Raw genomic sequence first — 8,365 nt, forward strand, 5'->3', positions numbered from 1 at the left:
CATTCCAAGAGAAAACAATTAGTAGAGAAGAAATTATCAAAGAAATAACTAAAGTAGATTTGACTTCCCTAAATAACAATACACAACTACTGTGTGGTGTACAGTATATGGCAAACATCCACTATCTAGACACATTCAAGTGATAAACATTCCAAGGATCAAAAAAAAAAAAAACTTAAAACTCCAGAGATTAAAAAAATACTTATCTACAAAGAGAAGACCATGAGATGTACATGAGACTTATTGTCAGTAATATTGAATTCTAGAAAATAATGGTTGTGTTCAAAGTTCAGGGAAAACACACACTATATATGAAAAATGCATTGTTGATTTAAAATACTGCTTGTTGATTTTCAATTTTTAGGATTGACCAGTTGACACAGTAGATTTAATTTTGGCTAGAGAACAGAATGTTGTTAAAAACAACAACATCAAACAACAACATCATTAAACTTTGGGGAGTAGGCTGAAAGAAAATATTGTAGAAATATTGGACTCCTCAACTTTCAAATAGAGAAGACAACAATTTTGTAAGTTGACAAATCAAGAAACGGAGGATTAAAAAGTATATTTTTAAAAGCTATCATTGTAACTACCAGGAAAAATAAAAATATAAGGTGTTAATTGTGAATAATGCCTCTGGAGGATAGAGGTATACTGTCCTAGAGTGTACAATTTTTTCTATGTGTTATGTTTTATACACACACACACATATGTTTCATACGTGTGTGTAAGTGTGTGTAGAGTTATGGTCTGAATAGGATCAAAATGGAGTCAAGGGAGGAATGAACATTACAAGGAGGCTGTGGCTTTTGAAAAGACAAAATTGCAGCTTTGATGGCCTCTGGATGCAGATAGAATTTTTGGATTGCATCACTTCTGGGAGGTCATAGATGAGTCCAAAATTGCATAAACAATGTTTAGATAGTAACAGGCAGGGACATTTCTAGTAATGTAGATACAGGATGTATGCATGTCAGCCCAGGGCTGGATGGTTGTATATGTGTAAGTCAATGTGCTTGCTGTGACCCTTCCTCCCCTGTTCAACCTGCCCTACTCAGAACCCCACGCTGAAGGATGAAGAAAGCAGCACTAAGGTCAGTCTTTGCACAGAGATGGCCAATGATTCGATTATAGTCAATCAACAGCCTACTCACTGGCCCATGGTGTGACCTGGCAACTAGAGTTGAAAAAATTCAGCCTAATTCCTTTTCTCAAGAATTTGAATTCAGAATGTGGAGAGATTTGGTGGAAAGTGGACAGTGTCAGAGAATGGCTGTGAGAAGGTCTACCAACTGCAACCATGAAACCCCAGAGCCATTCAAGTCCACAGCTGTCCTGCGGCTCCAGCTGCCCAAGGCTCTACTCTACCTCCTGAGCTTGCCTTCCAAGGGGTTCCAGTGCCTTGTTAGGCCATATAAAACTGCTCCTTTTCCTTAAGCTATCATGAGATGGGCTCTTCCATGCAATTAAAATCACACTTTCTGAAAGAGAAGCCTGACCACTGTTTTAGTTTGCATTCAGAAGTCAAGACCGGCCTGGTGACTGCTGCCCTGGGACAAGAGGATGGTCCAGGACCACTGTTGTGCAACCCCATCCTGTACCACAAGAACCGGGTACATAAGGCTGAGATTGCTTTCTCAAGAAGAGTACATTTTTTGTAACTGCTTATTTTTTTTCTCTATTAAACATTGCTAGTCTCTTGTATTGGAGACCTCAAGATATTTCTCAAAGCCTACAGTCTTCTAAAGTTTTTAAAGAAATAACCTTAAAATTTTCAAGGATAATTTTGTTTTTCAAATCCATAGATAACAGAACCTAGACTTCATTTAAACCTTCAGAATTGGGAACAATAAAGATTTTTTTTAAAAAAAAACCCATTATTTATAAAAAATAAACAAAGAAACAGATTTGGCCTAGGAGCCACAGATTGCCAACCCCTGTTCAATGAGATTAGTCACATCTAAACATCTCTCTATTATTTTTCCTCGGACATACTGCTCCTTCTTTAAATCTACATTACGCATAGATGAGGCCATGTGGTACATTAGTTATATTCAGGTTACAACAATAAGCAAAGCAAGTTCTTTCACTAGCCACTTCAGAGGGAGTTAGAGCTACAGAACAGAAACATAGCCATCAGAACATTGCAAGATTTTGTTTGCTTTTTTTGTATATGATTTCCTATAGGGATCAGAAGGGAAAACTTCATGATAAGACAGGGCTTATCTTAAATTTTTGGCCTACTGTGACAGAACACCATAGAGTAGACAGCTGACAAATAACAGAAATTTATTTCCCACAGTTCTAGAGGCTGGGAAGTTCAAGATCAAGGCACCAGCAGATTTGGTGTCTGGAGAAAACCCCTTCCTTGTTCACAGACAGCCATCTTTTCTCTGTATCTTGACATGGAAGAAAAGTGCAAGAGAATTCTCTGAGGTCTCTTTTATTAAGGCACTAATTCCATCATGAGGACTCTACCCTAGCAAAGGCTCAGCCACCAAATATTACCACATAGGGATTCGGTTTCAACATATGAATTTGGGTGGGAGGGATACAAACTTTCAGTCTATAGCACAGACAAAAAGGAAAAGAACAGCTGACCCTACACTGTATCTCCTTATTCCAACTTGCATGAAGAATTTCAAGTGGCAGGAAAGGTGGTGACAGATAAAAAGAGGAAACTAAAGTGACCTAAAGAAGAAAACAAGAGGGCCCAGAGCAGGTTGATATGGCTTAGCATAGAAAAGCCTATGTAGTGTTTAGAGAGAGCTTTATTCACTCAAGCTGGATCTATTAAACACCTCCTATGTGCACAGTACCAAGGCAGCCACTGGAGAACAAGGCAAAAGGATACGAAATCTGTCTTTGAGGAACTAGTCCCACAGGAAAGAAGAAGAGACCTCTAAGAGAAGGGGGAAAAATCATTCACAGCTGGTGAGGAGTGATGCTTTAGAGAAAAGAAAGTCCATGTTGTGCTGCTCCTTAATCAGGAAAAGGAAATGTGAATTGCCTGGCATTGCCCATTTTTGTGTTCACACATATTTCTTAAGCCATGGAACACGTGAGAGTCAGGAAGGAAAAGCCAGTCTTTGCCTAAAGATAAATTTGCTATTTCAGGGCAAGACAGGCCCAACCTTCTAGCCAGCTCATGTGAAATGAGTTTGGATGGGTTGTTCTCACCCATTTATTCACAGAGATACAGGTATCTATGGTGACAAGAACCCATTATTTCCTCTAAGACTAAAGTGATAATCAGCTACACAGATGTTTGTTGTGCATTCTGCTAAAGAATCACGTATTTAGGGATGTCTAGTTCCCTAGCTGACTTTTTCACTTTTCAGTTTACCACTGGTATTCCTTAGATACAACCTGAGATGAGATTATTTCTACACAGATCAAATCAAGTATATTATTTTCCCGTGGATTTTCTAAGAAAATGCGATTCCCTATTTAAATAAGAGTATGCCCCTTAGGTACCCTTCAGAGATAAACATGGCCATGTCGGTGCCATTTTTTTTTTCTCTCTATGGTCCAGCCTTCTACCAGGCTCATGGAAAGACCTTTCTGTTTGCAATGAGTGATTATGGCAGAGAACACACAGGCTTTTTGTTGGTTTGTATGCCTTCTCTTAGGATGCTTTTCTTAAATACTGTGGTTGTGTTTTGTGCTGCCCAGTGTAGGCACTGCTGCTACACAAAATCCCTAAGCATTGGATCTGCTAAAGAATTCTAAAGCCTCTAAACAAAGGAATGAGTTACAGGAGCCTTCTAGCATGTGTCAACCTAATACCTGTCTCCTTTACATGCTGCCCAGTTTAGTGAGATTAGAGAAGAGCAGAACAAAGGACAAGTCTGCACTGCACTGACTTCTGGGCGATGGCTGAGGCCCCACCCTCTTTATGCAGGCAGAAGTTGTCCAGGCAGGATCTGGTCAAGCAGTGTAAGGTTGCCGTAAATTTCATAACTTATTGCCTTCTTTTCCTATATGCAATCCCACAAACACTTATCATTAAGATAACCTTGTGTTGCCTTGTGTTACCTTGTTTTCTACACCCTATCAGCAAGGATATGATGGCAATGTATAGAACATAGAAGTTAAGCAGCCAAAATTGCCAGAGGCTCAGAACCTCATATTTTAAGGTATGTGAGCTTTAACCTTGTTCTACTAGAAGTACTGGCCTTTGTATCAAATTTTTCTAGTCCTCAGCTCTCTGCTTGGCAGGGAGTACAAACCTCTGAGAGGAGAAATGACTTTCAGGTCATCCAGGTACTCAGTCATGGACAGAAGTCAAATTTAAATCCAAGGTCATACTCAAAGACTCAAGGGCTATTGGGCCAGAACCACTCTTATGTTCAGAGCATGAATCTCTCATGTATCTCCAGTATATCTCATGCCCCTGGCCAGCATCGCTTTGAAAAAAACAGTGTGGGATTAGATTTTTATACCTTTTGAGTTTCGAGTGGAAAAGGACATCATATCAGCCCCCTCCTTGTGTCTTGGGTGTCAAACTCTGTTCACAAGGAAGCCCCCTTCATTCAGGGATTTTTATGTTTTTCTAATCCCCCAGTCTCTCTCCTGACCCATCTCCATTAGATCCCCTCACACTCAGTTTAATTATCATCCTCCATTTCCTTGGCTCTTCTGCCCATTCCTGACACTGAGCCTCCTCATCTCTGATGATTTCATCTTCCTTCTCAGTAGTTTCTCTGATTAATCTTTTTCATTCCTCCGGGAAAGAAGGCTTGGGTTTTATTCTCCAAAGCTGACTATCTTGCTAGTCAGGCAAGCTCTATTTTCCCTTCAAGGCCAGCAATGGCTATCTAGTGATTCTTTGGCTTTCAGATTGGGACTTTGAAATTTGACTTTAAAATTTTTAAACATGGGGGTAATGTGGCAAGCTCTTTATCTGCTGTTAACCACAAAACAACCTGCTTCTGATTCCACCTGACCTCTCACCATTCCTGTCTGGCAATGCTAAACTAACATAACATTCCTTTAGAAATCAACTTCCAAATCTGTCTTCACCTGAAACATCTGCTATCACTCTCTAACATATAATGTCTATTTAGAGACTCATAAAATCTTCATCTGGGAGGAACCATTTAGTCCATTCTGCTCATTTTAGTGGGGGGAACTGGGTCCAGAAGGTGTAGTTACTTGACCAAGGTCATACAGCTACGACTAGAAATATTCAAGACCAGCGCCTGTTCCCCCACCCTCCTTCCTCATGTTCCTCTCAGTATACTGTTACCTCCCTCAGTCCTACCAGTTTCTCTCCCAACAAAATCTCGCATCTGGAATACTGACACACCAGTTTTACTCCCTGTAGAACCTTAACATAGAGCCTACTAAAGTGGATGATAAAACCCCTTGATTCAGTAATTGGCAGAATAAACATGGTGTCTAGATCTTTTCCTGACATCTGAAGAGTTCTTATCTTTCTCCTCTTTGACTGACTCACCTGCCTTCTTAGCTGATAAACGATGGTGTTTCTGACCAACTTCCCCCAAAGTGTATCTCCTGAGATGCTATTCAGTCAAGAAGGGCCCTGTGTCAAATATGTTTGCGGAACAGTCATAGTATATTTGAGCCTTGCCTTGGAAATTCATAACGCATGTCAAAGTCTCTGAGAGTTTTGTAACCAAGAAATTTTCATTACTTTGTCTAATTTAATATTTTTAAAGCCTATATGGCTGTGGAACTCTTTCCCTAACAATACACCTATTGGAATCTTGCAGTACACATTTTAAGAAAAATTAGCTCTAGACACTATGTCTGTATTTCTGTCTAGATTCCTTTCCCTACTTTCTTGAATTCTTGGCATACTTACACTACCCTACAAAAGCATTCCCATTCTATGGCCTATCTTTTTAAGTTCCTACCATGTTAAAGTATTAATAAGGGCTCACTGCACCCAGGAAAAGCACTGAACTTAGAATCTAAAATGTGTTGAATCCCACTTTCACTGGCTGCATGACCGTGAACAAATAGCTTTACTTTATGTGAGCATTGATTTCTTCACCTATAACCTCAACATTGTAATTTCTGCCCTGCCTGTATCAGTATTGCTTGGAGAATCAGCAGAAATAATAGATGGGGAAAGCATGCCATTCACTCTAAAAGGTGGGATAAATGTTAATAATTATTATCATGATAATGACAATGATGCTAAACCTCTTTCTTCAAGTAACACATTCACATTAGTGTCAAAAGTTCCCAAAGACGATTAAAACCTAGTCATATCTGTTTAATCTGTCGACTGAGCATAGGGAAATAAGGCTGCAAAATCAAAAACAGAAATTAGCCAGTTGCAAAAGAAAAAGAGAAGGGAGATATAGCACTGGTGGGGAGAAAGGTTGAGGAAATGTAACATCATTCTCTGAGGAGGCAGAGCTCTTGAAAAATTTCAGAAGAGATCTCTCCTGACCCAGGGCAGGAGTAAACAGTGCAGCCAGGAGCCAGGTGTCTGCCTGGTGGAACTATACACAAAATCATTGCTGAAATGGAAGGAGTTGGTGCAAGCAGTACAGACCCCTCCTCAGTGACCCAAAGGAAGCTAGAAACCCTGTGAGAACATGCAAGAAACAGTCTTATGTGAAAGATCCCAGAGATTTATTCCTTTGCTCCAGAGGAAAGAAGGTAAATAGGAGTGGATGTCAGTAACTGGAGTTCAACAATTCAGAGCTGAACCAGAGAAACACTCGTTTCTCATAGATGAGTTTATATGAGTGAATTCTTCTTGTCTACCAGGCCGCTGGCCAGAAAAACATCTGTTACACATTTTAATAGGGGTCTTCTGAACACATGACGCTGTAACCCAAAGGAGTGATGTAAATGGTGGGGAAATTTAGAGATCACAGCCGGCAAGAAACTAAACGTGACATTGGCCCTTTAAGGCTTTGTCTTTCTGACCATTCCAGGTTTCTAATCCTCTTGCCAAGTGGGCTGGAGGCCAAAATATTTCTTAATTTTGCATTTATTTCAGAGTGTTAATCTCATAGGCAGCCATCTCCTATTTAATAAACTCAAACTCCCCGGGCCCTCCCCTTCAAGGACGGCTATGTGTGTTCTCCTGAAGGCTCAGCGTACATGCGCCTGCCCCGGTCTTTTCCGCCTGGGGAGGGTGTTGACATAAGAGTGTCAGGGCATCTTGCAGCTGTCATCAGCCCCCATGCCACAGATGGTACCTCAATTATGCGTCCAAGGCACTTGCCTCAGCCGCATGAGCAGTCTATCTACCTGCCTCTGAGGAGGGGAGGTGACGGGCTGCACTCAAGACGGGCTCAGGAGCCTAAAGCTCTAGGACCAAGCACAAAAAGAGTGGGCTTCCCGTGCCCCTGCTTCAGCCCTAGTTTTAATCACTAGCCATGAAGGTAATGAGAAAGTACTAGAATTACAAAGATTCCCATTTATTACTCTGGCTGCCCCTCCACAAAGTGTCTCTTTTCCCCTCTGGCAAGAACAGATCACTATTGACACTTTTAGAAGGCCCTGGGCCCCTCTCAATTATTGGCCTAATCTCTGCCTGCTCTGAAAGCAGAATTCTTTTCTAACTAGATTTTTTAGAAAGTTAAGAGGCTACTCTTTGCTTTATTCATTGGAACGACTCCATAAGCTAATGTATTCTCCTGTCAGTATATTTCATGGGTTCAGAACATCTGCAGGATGTGGAAAGAACAGAAACAAACCAGATGTTTCAAAAAGGTAGCTCCACTAAGCCTTCTTAACATAATTATTGCAATATCGCATCCGCATTTTATTGTATCTCTCCTATATTTATACACTGCTAACTTTTCCTGTAGAAATCCAAACCCGTGGATCTGAGTTCCTTCTAAACAGATTTGCAATCTTAAAAAAAAAAATTGACATATACCCTCCATTAAATCCAAATTTCCTTTATCAAATTTTTGAGGGGAAAAATAGATTAAGAAAATGTAGATATTTATCTCAGCCTTCAACATTTACACTCATTTAGTTAATTAGCACTTAATTACGCTGTCAAAGGGGGAAATTTTTACCACGACAGACCAATGCCCACCCCTCAGGCTTCACTTCTTCAGAGAGGCAGACCTTTGCTCAGAGCCAGCTCCTTCCTCCGCGAAACATTTGTAATGATTACTTGACAGGGAGTGCAGATACAAAATTGCGCAACGGAGAGCCATCACTCACCAGAGCCCCGTTTGAGTTCGCAAGCTGGAGCAACAGTGCCCCCCAAAGCAAGCAGCAAGAAACATCTTGTAAGCAGACACTAGGCTGCCCCAACTTCTATTTTCTGCCTCATAAGCCGAGTAGATATTTTAAGAGTTGCTGGCTGAAAAGCAGGCTCTATTACAACCAGACGAGCATTCCAACCAAGCTGGGG

The sequence above is a fragment of the Suricata suricatta genome, chromosome 4 (genome assembly GCF_006229205.1).
Source record: "Suricata suricatta isolate VVHF042 chromosome 4, meerkat_22Aug2017_6uvM2_HiC, whole genome shotgun sequence".
In the NCBI taxonomy this organism is placed as follows: domain Eukaryota; kingdom Metazoa; phylum Chordata; class Mammalia; order Carnivora; family Herpestidae; genus Suricata; species Suricata suricatta.